This window comes from Vitis riparia, chromosome 1, assembly GCF_004353265.1.
Source record: "Vitis riparia cultivar Riparia Gloire de Montpellier isolate 1030 chromosome 1, EGFV_Vit.rip_1.0, whole genome shotgun sequence".
Taxonomy (NCBI): Eukaryota; Viridiplantae; Streptophyta; class Magnoliopsida; order Vitales; family Vitaceae; genus Vitis; species Vitis riparia.
This window is the reverse complement of record NC_048431.1, coordinates 17,234,798-17,252,118: the sequence shown is the minus strand read 5'-3', so window position 1 is coordinate 17,252,118 and position 17,321 is coordinate 17,234,798.

The following is a 17,321-nucleotide window of genomic DNA, read 5'->3' as shown; positions in this document are numbered from 1 at the left end:
AGTCTTCTTCCTTACATAAGAACTACACTTATACCCATACCTGAAACATCACATTTAATTTCAAACATTTTAGTAAAATCAGGCAATGCAAATTAAAGAGCATGAGTCAATTTTTCCTTAATCAATTGGAACGTCTTCTTTTGTTCGTCCCCCTATTTGAATCCAATGTTCTATTTGATGACTTTGGTAAGTAGTGTTGATTACTACTCAAAAAGTACTCTTTTATAGCTAGAAACTAACTATTTTAAATATTTTTGAGTAATAGTTAATACTTTTTAACTCAATTAGCACATTAAAGAACCTAGCAAAGGTTACTAATCAGTTTTTAGCAAGTTTTGGCGTTGTTGGTAGCTATTTGATTATTGAAACAAGCCAAGAATGAGGGAGAATTTTGTGAAATCCATGGCAATGCAAGTTAAAGCTCAAATACATGAAGAATCCAAACTTTGGAGCACTTCATAACCCTTTGCCTAGCCAATCAGAAATACAAGGAAGAAAACCAAAAGAAAAAATCCAACAACCAGCATTTTCGCATGGTTGTGCAAAATTTCGCACACCATGCGAAACCACTTGAGGCAGCCAAAGGATTTCGCACACCATGCCAAATTTCACATGGTATGCGAAATCTTCCTGTGCACCGACTCCGTTAGATTTTTATCTTTAGATATTTTGTGTAATTTCCTAGTTTCTTCTTGTAACCAACCTAGATATTTTCTTTTATATCTTTTAGGTAGCATATATATAAGGAGAGAGAGAAAGAGAGAAAGAGTATATGTATGTTTTTCATTAATACTTGTAAATTCCCGTAGTAAGATATACAAAGAGCTTTTTGTTATGTCTTTCCTTCTCATTTTGTTTTCTCTTTTCTTTCTAGCCAAACAACCTCTGAGGATGATTTCTCAAGGGATGAGTGGCTAGGTTTTACATTTCTTAGAGTGATGGAAGTTAGGTGAAGGACCTAAATGCAAAGGTGTGAGTTGTCCTTGCTTTAAATGAAAGTAGTTGTTAACCATTAATGGTCTTTATTTCAAGGTTTAACTTTAAATCCCTTAAAGGCACCTTGAATGGCCAATACTTGGTAAGCTTTTCGGATTCTACGGATGCTTATTGCTAGATCCATAGATGTCTATTAGTTATCATTTACGAGTCATTGGAAGGTGGTTCAAGGTGAGGGTCTTTAGTGTTTGAAACCATTAATGGGAAGCAACTATCATTTTCCATGAACCCTTTGGATCAAATCTTAATTGTTAAATATAAATCCGGTTTGGGAGATAACCATCTTTTATGTTATTATCCCCAACGCGAGGAGAAGATCCAAAATCTCCCCCTTTGCCTAAGGAACCTGATCCTAGTAACCTAAAGCTCCAAGAGACCTTTTCTTTGTAGTTACCTTCACTTATTATTTTTGCTTAACTTAAAATCAATCTTTGCAACCACAATTCCATTTTCTTTAAAAGCTAATTTTCATAAGGAAAAACACCATTTTATTTCCTTCACTTAAGTCAATTATACGATGAAAACCCATCCCTATGGACGATCCTAGAGCCACTATACTATGTTAGCTATGCTACCCTAGTGTGAGGTGATTTAGGTTTTATAAATTTTGTTGATAACACCCGTCTAAGCCAGAATCAAATGGCATGACTGTAATGGGGATGAATCAAATGGCGTCGTTGTCGGGGATGGTGCCAAAGTATATTGACATGACTTTTGGTGAATACTTGTGATCTTCATCACAAGTTTGGTGATTTTTCTTTTACTAATTTTTTTTCTTTGTCCCTATTTTAGCTTATCTTTTAGTTAGCTTTTTACTAACCTTAACTTTTTCCTAATATTGTATTTCTTTGGTTCTCTGTGTTTTTGTTTCAGTGATTTTTAGTTGTGCATGCCCTATTGGATAAGAAATATTGAGGGAAGACTTGTGAAGATTGAAACTCCTCAAGAAACTGAGTTGGAAGTGTGCTTGAACATCATGGATGTTCCACCTAAAGATCAAAATAGCCAACATGGTCAAGAGGATAATTTCAACGCATACCAATCCATGAGGGACCGCATGCATCCACCTCGTATGAGTGCACCGTCATGCATAGTGTCTCCCACTGAGCAGCTAGTAATCAGACCTCATATTGTGTCACTCCTACCTACTTTCCATGGGATAGAAAGTGAGAATCCCTACTCGCATATTAAGGATTTTGAAGAGGTTTGTAATACATTCCAAGAAGGAGGAGCTTCAATTGACTTGATGAGGCTCAAGCTATTTCCTTTCACTTTGAAGGATAAGGCTAAGGTTTGGCTTAATTATTTAAGGCCAAGAAGTATCCGAACTTGGACTGATTTGCAAGTTGAGTTTCTTAAGAAGTTTTTCCCTACTCATAGGACCAATGGTTTGAAAAGGCAAATTCCAAACTTCTCAACTAAAGAGAATGAGAAATTCTATGAGTGTTGGGAAAGGTACATGGAAGCTATTAATTCTTGTCCTCACCATGGCTTTGACACATGGCTCTTAGTGAGCTATTTTTATGATGGTATGTCTTCTTCAATGAAGCAACTCCTAGAAACTATGTGTAGAGGAGACTTCATGAGTAAGAATTCGGAGGAAGCCATGGACTTTTTGAGTTATGTGGCTGAAGTTTCAAGAGGATGGGATGAACCAAATGCTAGGGAGGTGGGAAGAATGAAGCCTCAACCTAACGCTAAGGGTGGGGTGTATGTTTTGAATGAAGACATTGACATGAAGGCAAAGGTTGCAGCTATGGCAAGGAGATTGGAAGAGCTAGAAATGAAGAAGGTACAAGAAGTGCAAGCTATTTCTGAGACACCAGTGTAGGCTATGCCTTGTTCCATTTGTCAATCTTATGAGCACTTGGTGGAAGAGTGCCCTACAATTCCAGCAGTGAGAGAGATGTTTGGTGATCAAGCAAATGTTATTGGTCAATTCAAGCCCAATAACAATGCTTCATTTGGCAACACCTACAATTCGAATTGGAGGAACCATCCAAATTTCCCTTGGAAACCAAAGCCACCTCAATACACACAACCTGCTCAAGCACCTCAGCAAGCCTTGAATCTTGAACAAGCTATTGTGAACCTTAGCAAGGTTGTGGGAGACTTTGTGGGAGATCATAAGTCCATCAATGCTCAACTAAATCAAAGAATTGACAGTGTGGAGAGTACATTGAATAAAATGATGGATAGGATGCAAAATGATCTGTCTCAGAAGATAGATAGTGTCCAATACGCAATCTCAAGGCTTACCAACCTCAACACAGTGCAAGAGAAAGGAAGGTTTCCTTCTCAACCTCATCAAAATCCCAAGGGTATCCATGAAATGGAGGCTTAAGAGGGAGAATCTTCAAAGGTGAGGGAAGTCAAAGAAGTTATCACCTTGAAGAGTGGTAAAGAGGTTGATCAACCCACATCCAAGCCAAAGCATGATGAAGAGAGTGTAGGAGAAAAAGAAAAAAGTGAGGAAATTAAAGGAAAAAGAAAAGGGAAAAGTACAAAGAAAAATGACCATGATTCTAGTATGAATGAAGAACCCGAGATGATAGTAATCAAGAAAGATATGATGAAGAAACACATGCCTCCACCTTTCCTCCAAGCTTTGCATGGCAAAAAGGGAACCAATAATGCATCAGAAATTTTTGAAGTGTTGAGGCAAGTGAAGGTCAATATCCCTTTGCTAGACATGATCAAACAAGTGCAAACATATGCAAAATTCTTGAAGGACTTGTGCACTATAAAGATATGGTTGAATGTGAACAAGAAAGCATTTTTGATTGAGCAAGTAAGTGCCATCATACAGTGCAAGTCTCCAGTGAAGTACAAATATCCGGGCTGCCCTACCATCTCAGTGAGTATTGGAAGGACTTGTGTGGAGAAAGCTTTGTTAGACTTGGAAGCAAGTGTGAATTTGCTACCCTATTCTGTCGACAAGCAATTGGGACTTTGAGAGTTGAAGCCAACATCCATCACTCTATCTCTGGCAGATAGATTAGTGAAGATTTGAAGATTCCAAGAGGGATGATCGAAGATGTCCTGGTTCAAGTTGACAAATTCTACTATCCAGTGGATTTTGTTGTTTTTGATACGGATCTAGTTGTCAAATGAACTAATTATATTTCTATCATACTTGGAAGACCATTCCTAGCTACATCAAATGTGATCATCAATTGTAGGAATGGAGTCATGCAACTCACGTTTGGCAACATGACATTAGAGTTCAACATCTTCCATTTGTACAAAAAGCATATCCATCCGGAAGAAGAAAAAAACCCAAAGAAAGTGTGCATGATTGACACTTTAGTGGATGAGCATTGTGATTAGAGAATGTAGGAGGATTTGGTTGAGAGCTTTGGGGATCTTGATGAAGGGTTACCTGAACCCTCAGATTTGCTGGCTACCATGCCCCCTTGGAGGAGAAGAGAAGAAATTCTACCCTTATTCAATGAGGAGGAGAAGCAAAAAGCTGTTAAGGAGGAGCCCCCAAAGCTTATTCTTAAGCCACTACCCACAGAGTTGAAGTATACATACTTGGAAGAAGATAAGCAGTGTCTTGTTGTTATATTTTCAGCTCTTACCATTCATCAAGAGGATTGTCTACTTGAAGTCCTTAGAAGATGTAAGAAGGCAATAGGGTGCCAAATGCCTGATTTGAAAGGGGTTAGCCCTTTAGTCTGCACCCATCATATTTACATGGAGGATGAAGCTAAGCCAGTTTGTCAACCTTAAAGAAGGTTGAACCCTCACATGTAAGAGGTGGTGCGAGCTGAAGTTCTTAAGGTACTTCAGGCCGGTATTATTTACCCCATATCAGATAGCCCATGGGTGAGTCCTACTCAAGTTGTGCCAAAGAAGTCTGGGATCAAGGTGGTGCAAAATGATAAGGGAGAAGATGTCTCTACACGCCTCACTACAGGTTGGAGTGTGTGTATCGATTACAGAAGGTTGAATGTTGTAACAAGGAATGACCATTTCTCATTACCCTTTATTGATCAAGTACTTGAGAGGGTCTTTGGGCATCCTTTTTATTGTTTCTTAGATGGCTACTTCGGGTACTTTCAAATAGAAATTGATGTTGAAGACCAGGAGAAGACCATTTTCACGTGCCCATTTGAAACTTATGCATACAGGAGAATGTCTTTCGGCTTATGCAATGCACCCGCAACTTTCCAAAGATGCATGTTAAGCATTTTCAGTGATATGGTGGAACGTATTATGGAAGTCTTTATGGATGATATCACCATATATGGAAGTGCATTTGATGAATGCTTGGTCAACTTAGAAGCTATTCTGAACCGATGCATTAAGAAAGACTTAGTGCTTAACTGGGAGAAGTGTCATTTCATGGTACAACAAAGGATTGTCCTTGGGCACATCATCTCCAAGCAAGGCATTGAAGTTAACAAAGCAAAGGTTGAACTCATTGTTAAGTTGCCATCCCCAACAAATTTCAAAGGAGTAAGACAATTCCTTGGCCATGCCGGGTTCTATAGAAGGTTTATCAAGGATTTCTCTAAGCTTGAAAGGCCTCTTTGTGAACTATTGGTGAAGGATGCTAAATTCATGTGGGATGATAGATGCCAAAGGATTTTTGAAGAATTGAAGTTATTTCTGACAACCGCACCAATAGTGAGGGCTCCCAACTAGCAACTGCCCTTTGAAGTAATGTGTGATATCAGTGACTTTGCTATAGGAGCTGTTCTTGGGCAAAGAGAATATGGAAAACCCTATGTGATCTACTACGTGAGCAAGACATTAAATGAGGCTCAAAGAAACTACACAACCACTGAGAAAGAATTGTTAGTTGTAGTTTTTGCCTTGGATAAGTTTCGTGCTTACTTGGTGATACGTTCTCAATTGGTGTCTCAGCTGATTCATGTCCAGCTGGTGTCCCTTGATTTTGGTCCTCAGGAAGTAATCAACAAAATTTATAACTTATTACACCATGTACTAGGATAGCCTTAGCTAGCATAGCATAGTGGCTCTAGGGTCGTTCACTGTGATGGGTTTTCACTCCACAATTGATATTACTTCAAAGATGAATTGGTGTTTTTTCATTTCAAGGTTAGCTTAAAAAAGAAAACACAAACTTTGGTTGAAAAAAGTTTTGTTTCAAGCTAACTAAAAAGAAAGTAATGGAAATTACTTATGAAGAAAAACATTCCTTGGAGGTTTAGGTTCACAGGGGAGGTTCCTCATGCAAAAACAGAGTTCTGGTCACTTGGTTCATTTCCTCGCATTAGAGAATTAACATATAGTCAATTCTCTAACCGGTGTTGTACAGATGCATTCCTTAAATGGATTTCAGCTCTAATTCCCCCTCACTGATGCAACTTGCAATGACTCGTGCCTCTCACCTAGCATTTGTCATTCAAGGTGATCATTAACTTTGGACTTTCCTTCTCAAGCTCGCAAGAGATAACTAATAGATGTCTTCTTGGAGTCCAAAAGCTTACCAAGTGTTGGAAATTCTAGAAAATCCTACCTTCAAGTCACTTCCCAAAAGCTCGCAAGAGGTAAACTAGTGCATCTCCATGGAAGGAGATCACTTGCCTTACCAAGTGTTGGCTCAAGTGAATTGAAGGTTTTTAAGTTAACTAAAAACATAGAAATCATTAAAGGATCACACTTTCTCTTCATTAATGGCTGAAACCACAAAGCTACTAATTCTTGCATTTGGAACCTTTCCTGGCAACCTTAGCTCCAAGGAACTAAAAGTCTAGCCACTCATTCTCTGAGGAAACTTCCTCAGAGCTTGTTTGGCTAGAAATAAAAATAATGAGAAAACAAAAATATGAAGGAAAAACAAAGCAAATGCTCTGTAAAAATATATTTCTTCCTCTCGTCGGATTTCATGATGACTCTTGTGTAAAGGAAATTATAAACTATATATAAGAGGTTATTCACCCTTTTTTCTTACTTAAAGACTAAGGAATCCTATGATAGGTGGGTTACAAGGAGAGTTTGGGGATTTAGACATCAAATATCTAAAGCAAAAAATCTCAAAATGTCGGTCGCAAATATCGGGAAGCTTTAGGAGAAATTCCATTGCACTATGCAAAATGGCTGCGAAATTTTCCCAGCAAAAGGACAACATTTTCGCAGCCCAAGGCTGATTTCGCAGCCGTGCAAAAATTTCCTTCAGCTTGGAGTGATCTGCTTGCAATGGATGTAACTCCTTCATTTCAACTCCGAATCATGCACTGTTTGAAGCATTGGATTGTTGACTTCCTGAGCTTCGAAACGACATATAGCATGCATAAATTGAACTCCGAGAAATGCTCCAAAAGTGGCTTACACGACTGTCATCAAGAATGCTTCATGTTTGCTTCCCCTCCTCGCATTCCGGATTTGCTTATGGAAAAGGACTTCAAAGCTTCGGTTCTTCATGTTTCTGAGCTCTTCACTGCTTTGCCAAGGATTCCAAATAACTCTCCTCAATCTTGGATTGCTTTGGTGATCAAAAAGCTATCAAAACACCAAAACTTAACACAATTTGATTAGAAATGATTGCAAAGGTCCTTAATATGTTAATTGGGTTAAAAGGTAATAACTACTACTCAAAAGTGTTTAAAAGAGTTAATTACAAGCTATAAAATAGCACTTTTTGAGTAGTAATCACTTGGTGGGGTCTTTCATCGTGGTTTTCACTGATCACTCTGCTTTGAAGTATCTGTTGACTAAGTAAGGCTGATTAGATGGATTCTCTTGCTTCAAGAGTTCAATCTCTAGATCAAAGACAAGAAAATAGTGGAGAATGTGGTATCAAACCACCTTTCAAGGCTAGCTATCGCACATAATTCCATTGGAATGCCCATTAATGATGATTTTCTAGAAGAGTCTCTCATGTTGGTGGAAGTTGCCTCTTGGTACGCGCACATTGCTAACTACTTGGTCATAGGAGAAGTTGCAAGGGAGTGGAAAGCACAAGATAAGAAGCACTTCTTTGCAAAAATTCATGCCTACTATTGGGAAGAGCCATTTCTATTCAAGTATTGTGCAAATCGAATAATAAGGAAGTGTGTTCCTAAAGAAGAGCAATAAGGGATCCTCAGTCACTGTCATGGAAATGCATGTGGATGCCACTTTGCTTCTCAAAAGACAACCATAAGGGTGTTGTAATCGGGTTTCTGTTGGCCATCACTTTTCAAAGATGCCCACACCATGTGCAAGAGTTGTGATCAATGCCAGAGACTTGGGAAGTTGACATGCAGGAACATGATGCCTTTGAACCTCATTTTGATAGTTGATCTTTTTATGTTTGGGGCATTGACTTCATGGGACCTTTTCCTATGTCTTTTGGCTACTCTTATATCTTGGTGAGAGTAGATTATGTTTCTAAGTGGGTTGAGGCGGTCCCATGCAAGCATAATGACCATAAAGTGGTTCTCAAGTTTCTCAAGGAGAACATTTTCTCAAGATTTGGGGTGCCCAAAGCCATAATTAGTGATGGGGGTACTCATTTTTGTAACAAGTCTTTTGAAACTCTCCTAGCTAAGTATGGGGTGAAGCATAAGGTAGCTACACCTTATCACCCTCAAACTAGTGGGCAAGTTGAGTTAGTAGACAAGGAGATTAAAAACATATTGATGAAAGTGGTGAACACAAACAGAAAAGATTGGTCAGTCAAGCTCCTTGATTCACTATGGGCATATAGAACAACTTATAAGGCCATTCTCGGGATGTCTCCCTATCGCCTAGTCTATGGCAAAGCATGTCATTTCCCTGTGGATTGGAATACAAAGCTTGGTGGGCAATCAAGAAGCTCAACATGGATCTAAGCAGAGCTAGGTTAAAGAGGTTCTTAGACCTCAATGAGATAGAGGAATTAAGAAACGATGCCTACATCAATTCAAAAATTGAAAAAGAGAAATTGAATAGGTAGCATGATCAGTTGATTTCCCGTAAGGATTTTTGAAAGGGACAAAGAGTCTTGTTCTATGACTCTAAGCTCCACATCTTTCCGGGCAAACTAAAATCAAGATGGATAGGTTATTTTACCATTCACCAAGTGCATTCAAATGGAGTAGTGGAACTACTCAACTCTAACAGCACCGGGAGCTTCAAAGTGAATGGCCACCTTCTCAAGCCTTTTGTGGAGCATTTTTCTCGCGACGAGGAGGAATTCATCCTCCTTGATCCATATCAAGCTTGACAAGACCAATTTCCCTGATGGACTTAGTCTATATAAAGACTATTGAGTCCATATCATTTTGTTTTATTTTTTATTTAAGAGTTTTCCTATATTATTACTTGTTTTGATTTTGATTTTGATTTTTCGTTTAAATTTTATTTTGGTTTGATTTAACTTAGGTTTTTGATGATCAATTGCAAGGGGATTTCAAACAAATGAACAATCAAATCAATTCGCACACCCTGCGAAATTTTCGTAGGGCATGTGAAATCAATGAATCATTTTGTATGGGGTGCGAAATTTTGCACACCCTGCGAATCAATTTCACACACCCAACGAAAATAAGCAGACCTTGCGAAAAATTTTGCACACTATGCGAAACGTAAAGGGGTCTGCAAACCAATTTCGCACCCCCAACGCCATTTTGCACTCTACGTTAAAACTAATAGGCGTTGTGCGAAAATGAAATGTCACCTGCCATTTCTTTTTAAACCCCACCCCCCCCCCCCCCCCTAAAATCCTCATTTTGCAAACACCCCCCCACCCTGCGAATCCCTTATTTTCCTTTGCCACCTTGCGACCTCACCTCTCTCCATTCGATACCGAGCCCCGCACACATCTCATTTTCAAGATTCAATATCGTGCCCCCTTCGAGCATGAACCCGAGGCTTGCCTTCATTTCCGACATGGCACGAACCAAATGAGCCCTTCCCGCCCTTTCATCGAGACGCACTACGAGGCAGAGAGCCTCCTCTGCTCAAGTCACGAATTCCACCTAAGGTCGCGGATTCGACCTTTCGAGGGTGGAGCAGCCACTGGTCCTTCCTCACCTGCTCCTCAGCGCAGATACGAGACGAGGAGACCACCTACTACCCCAGGGGCGACAACTTCGCGTCCTGAAAGTTTAGTACGGCGCCCTCCTGCCAAGAAGGCCAGGACTTCAAGCCCAGGCGAGTCATCTAGAGCTTCACAACCTGAGCCTCCTGCAGATTCTGAGGTTCCTTTTGACCTATCACCGAAGTCTATTATCAAACGTCTGATGCTCACAGCACCACCCATTGAGGGCAACTCAGATTGCAGAGCGAGACTCTTCCACTCGAAGCTATATTTTGATCAGGAGGCCATGCTACAACAGTCTGAGCTCCGAGACTCTTACGGCCTACTCCAGAGGTACCACCTTGAGCACTTCATGACCCCTCGTGAGTTCTTTTATCCTAGAGTAGCATTAGACTTTTACCAATCTATGACTACTCGTGGCGTCCCGAGTCCTACTGCGATTCACTTCACCATTGATGCAGGTCATGGTGTCCTCGAGGCCAGGCATATTACAGAGGCTCTACAGATTCCTTACGAGCCAGATGATCCATTTGCTTTTCGACAGTGGTCCCCAGTATCTTAGAGGGACATGGTCTACATTTTATCTAGGGGGACCTCCACAGATTCGATCCTTTTACGAAATGAGCTTCCACCTGGGATGCTCCTCGTAGACGTGGTGCTACGCTTCAACCTCTTTCCCTTACAGCATTCAATACAGAGGAGATGAGCTATTTTAGACACATTATTTTGTATATCATAGGGCTTCTACTTTGGCCCGCACCACTTGATCATGGCCTCCCTCATCCACTTTGAGGAGAAGGTCCATAGAAAGAAGCTTCAGAAGGCCGACACCATTCCATTATTATTCCCGAGGTTGTTGTGTCAGATCTTAGAGTACATGGGCTTTCTTACTGAGCCTCGACTCGAGCGTCGTCGCCTTTGTCGAGAGCGATTCACTCTCGACAAATGGAATCAGTTGACGGGCTATTCTGCACCTTCAGGAGCCCCTCCCATGGTAGCACCTCCAATGCCCCCATAGCCAGAGCAGGGCGAGCTCCCGGCAGAGACTGCACCACCAGTGCCCACACCTGAGGCTACTTCTGCTGCTCCGCTTATGACTCTTACTGTTCCACCAGTCGCACCTACTACATCCGAGCTTTCCATGACCATATCAGCTTCGAAGTTTCGCGCCCTTGTGCATACCTTTCAAACACTCACCACCACCCATTCTGCTACTCTCTTCTAGCAAATGGCTGAGATGCGTGCCCATCAGGACCAGCAAACTGCTATTCTCCTCCAAATTCAGCAGCATCTTGGACTCTTGCCTTAGCCTCAACCTAACCTTCCTACATCATCAAAGCCTATAGCTTTAGATGAGGACACTACACCAGCAAAGGTCCGGATTCCACCACCTCAGGATGAGCCTCCCACAATCACAGCTACGCCTAAGGATGCATCATCTCCACCTGAGGCTCCCACTACTTGATCATAGGACATCTCTTTATCTTATTGTATTTCTATATTATATTAGTGGAGATATATCCTTGTTTTGATACTTTATATTTTGGGATTAAATGTATTACCTGATCATATCTCATATTGTACTTTCTCATATTAATATATAGACATCATTTTTGCTTATACTTAGCATTTTTCTATTTTCTCTACTTATCACTCTTTTGTTTTTTAACTCATGTGGTTTCTCCTATATGACTTAGACTCCATTTCATTCAGGAGGTACCACTTCTTCTCTTTATTTTCAATTGCTCTTGACACATTAAAGGCAATGTTGATCTCGGTTGGGGGAAGAGTTGAGGAAGGAAGTTTTGTTAATAATGCTAGGTTAATTTGTTAATTTAGTTACTTTTTGGCTTAATTTTTTTAACAGTTTTCACTTTGCTTTCCATGGTTATTAAGGAAAAATTCTCAAAATGAAATGGGAGGAATTGAGTTCTTGCTTTTTTTTTTTACTTGAATCTTGGAGTTTGTATTATGCTTATTGAAGTTGATGAATTATTGAAACTCCTATGGAATTCAACCTTATTTCTTCCACTTTAATCTTATAACACACTGTGCACATTAGGTTTCGGTTATGAGATGAAAAACTATCTCACCCCCTAAACTTAGAAAATTTTCATCTTGGTACCTTTGACCTCATTTTAATAGTGTTGGGACACCTTATAAAAGGCCAATGAGCCTTCGAAAAAAAAAAAAGAAAAAGAACAAAGTGTTTCGCTTGCCTTGAAACTTGAGCAAGGTCTGAGGGGTATACGGCGAAAGTCTTTAAAACTCGGTGCCCTAAGCCTTGATTGATTGGGAGTCACCAACCTCAATGCTTGTTATAAGGGTGAATAGGTGGAGTTTAACATATTGTAGATGCTTGGGTATTGAATTTCAATCTCAAAAGTCCGAGGAAAAATCTGAGGAGTTATTGGTCGAAAGATCCTTAAATCTTGATGCCCTAAACCTTGATTGGTTGGGAGTCATCGATGGATTCCCGTTACATGGACACTTTAGAAAACAATAACTTTAGCATTGCACTCCTAAAATGAAAAAATTGTGAAATAAAATAGGTGCATTCTTATCCTATTGGAGGTTGGTCAGGTTACTAAAGTTTGAGAAAGATCCAGGTTGGGGGAAGAGAATAGTCCGACATACTATAATCGGAAACTAATAAGCTTAACACTTAGATTTTTATGGAAAATAAGGATTAAACCTTTGGGAATGGAAATTCTTTTGATCTTTAAATTTGCATAATGCCTACTCTTTATAAATTGTAATTAGGCAGGAGATTTGATGACTCTTGTTGAAGGTTGGGTTTTGCCTCTTTGATGTTCCATGAGAGAGTATAATTCGCATCATGCCACTTGAAAATTTTTTGGAGTGATTAGCATGATTTTGTAAATTATTTTACTGACTATTCTTCTTTATCTCTCTTTCATTGCTAAGGGACTAGCAATATGTCGATTGGGAGAGTGATTACTACTCAAAAAGTACTCTTTTATAGCTTGAAACTAACTGTTTTAAATACTTTTGAGTAGTAGTTAATACCTTTTAACTCAATTGGCACATTAAGGAACCTAGCAAGGGTTACTAATCAGTTTTTGGCAAGTTGTGGTGTTGTTGGTAGCTATTTGATTATTGAAACAAGCCAAGAATGAGGGAGAATTTTGTGAAATCCATGGCAATGCGAGTTAAAGCTCAAATACATGAAGAATCCAAGCTTTGGAGCACTTCATAACCCTTTTCCAAGCCAATTAGAGATGCAAGGAAGAAAAGCAGAGGAAGAAATCCAACAACCAGCATTTTCGCATGGTTGTGAAATTCGCACAACATGCGAAACCACTTGAGACAGCTAAAGGATTTCGCACACCATGCCAAATTTTGCATGGTATGCGAAATCTTCCTGTGCACCAACTCCGTTAAATTTTTATCTTTAGATATTTTGTGTAATTTCCTAGTTTCTCCTTGTAACCAACCTAGATATTTTCTTTTATATCTTTTTATATATCTTTTAGGTAGCATATATATATAAGGAGAGAGAGAGAGAGAGAAAGAGTATATGTATGTTTTACATTAACACTTGTAAATTCCCGTAGTAAGATATACAAAGAGCTTTTTGCTCTGTCTTTCCTTCTCATTTTGTTTTCACTTTTCTTTCTAGCCAAACAACCTCTAAGGATGATTTCTCAGGGGATGAGTGGCTAGGTTTTACGTTTCTTGGAGTGATGGAAGTTAGGTGAAGGACCTGAATGCAAAGGTGGGAATTGTCCTTGTTTTAAATGAAAGTAGTTGTTAATCATTAATGGTCTTTATTTCAAGGTTTAGCTTTAAATCCCTTAAAAGCACCTTGAATGGCCAATACTTGGTAAGCTTTTTGGATTCTATGAATGCTTATTGCTAGATCCATAGATGTCTATTAGTTATCATTTACGAGCCATTGGAAGGTGGTTCAAGGTGAGGGTCTTTAGTGTTTGAAGCCATTAATGGGAAGCAACTATCATTTTCCATGAACCCTTTGGATCAAATCTTAATTGTTAAATATAAATCCGGTTTGGGAGATAACCATCCTTTATGTTATTGTCTCCAATGCAAGGAAAAGATCTAGAATCTCCCCCTTTGCCTAAGGAACCCGATCCTAGTAACCTAAAGCTCCAAGAGACCTTTTCTTTGTAATTACCTTCACTAATTATTTTTGCTTAACTTAAAATCAATCTTTGCAACCACAATTCCATTTTCTTTAAAAACTAATTTTCATAAGGAAAAGCACCATTTTATTTCTTTCACTTAATTCAACTGTACAATGAAAACCCATCCCTGTGGACGATCCTAGAGCCACTATACTATGTTAGCTATGCTACCCTAGTGTGAGGTAATTTAGGTTTTATAAATTTTGTTGATAACACCTATCTGAGCTAAAATCAAATGGCATGACTGCAATGGGGACGAATCAAGTGTGGTGATATTGCTAAAGTCTTTCACGAACCTCCTATAAAAGCTAGCGAGTCCATGAGAACTACAAACATGACCTACACTTGAGGGACTCAACCATTCTTGAATCGTGCGAACCTTCTCTTCATCAACCTGTATTCCTTGTGCATTCATAACAAAACCAAGAAACACAAGCTTATCAGTTCAAAAGGTGCACTTCTTCAAATTAGCATATAACTTCTCTTTTCCAAGTACATCCAGAACTGAATTTAAATGCACAACATGATCATCTAAGTTTTTGCTATAAATGAGAATATCATCAAAATAAACAACAAATCTATCTATGAAATCACACAAGACATGGTTCATTAATCGCATGAAAGTACTCGGTGCATTAATTAATCCAAATGGTATAACTAACCACTCATATAAACCATATTTCATTTTAAAAGCAGTTTTCCATTCATCGCCCTCTTTCATTCTTATTTGATGATACCCACTCTTTAGATCAATCTTAGAAAATACACAAGCACCATGTAGTTCATCTAATATATCAACTAAGCAAGGAATAGGATGATGACACTTTATCATTATATTGTTGATTGTTTGGCAATCAACACACATTCTCCATGTCCCATCCTTTTTCAAACTCATAATCAGCATGGCGCACGGACTCATACTTTCCCTTACATGCCCTTTTTCCATCAATTCACTAACCATCCTCTATAGCTCCTTTGTCTCCTTAGGATTGCTTTGATAGGCTGGTCAATTTGGAATGGGAGCACTAGGCACGAAAGCAATTTGATGTTCAATTCTTCGAATATGAGGTAAACAATGTGGAACCTCCTCGGGAAAGACATCATCAAACTCCTACAAAAGAGAAACAATTGAACTAGGCAAAGACGCGTCAAGTTTGTTAGTGTTTAAATACGCCTCTTTGTACAAAAGTAGCTTTCTAATCATATTTTGTTAATAATGCCCATTTTTAACTATCATTATTTCATTTGTTGACTGTTTATTTTGGTCTTGTTTTCTTAATAATGCCTATTTCTTCCTACATCTACTCTTACTAATGTCTATTTTGACCTGCTATTATTATTCATGGATGACTATTTTCATGCTCACCCAATATTTTTTTTCTCAATCATTATAATTATACAATAAGTATTTTGAAAATGGTTATTTGTATGTGTTTTATGCATTTGCTAATAACTATGAAAAATTATGATAAAAAAAGTTAATTTTAAATATAAAAAAAAATGATATTAGAACCTATTGCAATGTTGTTGGAGACCTATTACAATGCTATTGTGAACTTGTTTAATATCAATTGTGGTATATCACTCCTCTTTTTTAATTTAACTAAATATAATATGATGATGAGAAGAAAAAACAATTATTGAACAATGAAAAACTTTAAAACCAACAAAACATTTATATGAGTAACTAATAATAAATTTACAAAATATGTTGCCCATGGTTTGCAGTTAAAGCATTTTAAACATGTACAAAACATATCCATATATAACAAAAAGATTGATCTCTTGTAACCCGTGATTTGATAAACAATCTACTTTGCATAGCAAATGAAACTTGTGACTTTCAAAGACACCCATAATTTACTAGGTAATTCTTTGCATTATCAAGGAAGAAGTGCAACTTAAAACAATAATGAAGGAAAAAATAGCATTATCAATGATATAAAAGTAAGAAATTAATAGAAAACTCACCAAGTTTTTTGCAATGAGGACAAAACTTTCAGTATAGTCTTCAATCTAATATATAACAATTTACAACACATTAAAGTTTTATTTTTCAATTGTTTAACACAACTTTATCATTTATATTCATAAATCTATATAATAAAGTTTGCACTACTTTAAATATAATTAATGCAAACCAGTTACCCTTCAAAGTTGCACTAGTATGTATGGTTATATATTGAATAGAACCTATGGTGAATCATGACACTAACTATTGGGTAATCATGTTTCACCAAGCTACCATACTACATGAACTCTTAACCTTGCGAAGATATTGAGTTTGTGCTAAAGTTATCAATGGTTTTAACCTATGGGTGAAATCCTAAGGTGGTCATATATTCCTTATAGATTAGGTAACTGTTGATGGAGACTAATGACAACAAGTATTCTCCACAAAGGCATTATAATATCTCATAGAATTGAGATATTGTGTCCTTTTTGGTGATCCTAAAAACATGTGATCAAGTAAACTATGATCATAATAATTTCTTGTGTAGAATTTGACAGAGGATTAGTGATGTAATTTTGAAAGGAAGATAACACATACCTTGATAGATTATGGATACCAATTAATGAGGGGTCTACATGTAATAGATAATAGATCACAAACCCGAACTTTGTCTCATTATAATATCATCGAATATTGGATTACAGATAATTCTCTTTAGTGGGATGTTGAGTTAACTTCAAAATTGGATTTAGAGGGAGCTAGTATTTTCCTATGGGTCCCTATGGTCCCGATTTGTGCTTTTGATTCATGGTGGCACACTTGTTTGAGGGAATTATAGGGTTGTAATTCATAAGTGTGCATCAGAGTTTTGGTGGAAATGTAAGGTTGCATTGGATCTTATGATTTGACTTTCTAGATCTGGTTAATTAATTAATTGAAGCTCAATACAACTAATTAATTAGTTAGGATCCAAATGAGCTAGATTAAGTGACCTATGCCCAAGAAAGGTTCAAGTCACTTAAGCTTATGGAAAAGTCCATATAAATCCCTTTAGAGGTTTAAGGTTTTACTTTTGATCATTGTTTTTCAAACTCCAGAAAATAAAACTCTAGCCTCCCTCTAGGGAAGACCATCCTTCTCTTATGCCAAATATCTGTGAAATGTGTAATCAAGTGGAAGATCTTTAGGTCTACGAGATCTACGACGCCTATGGTTTACTTCATCA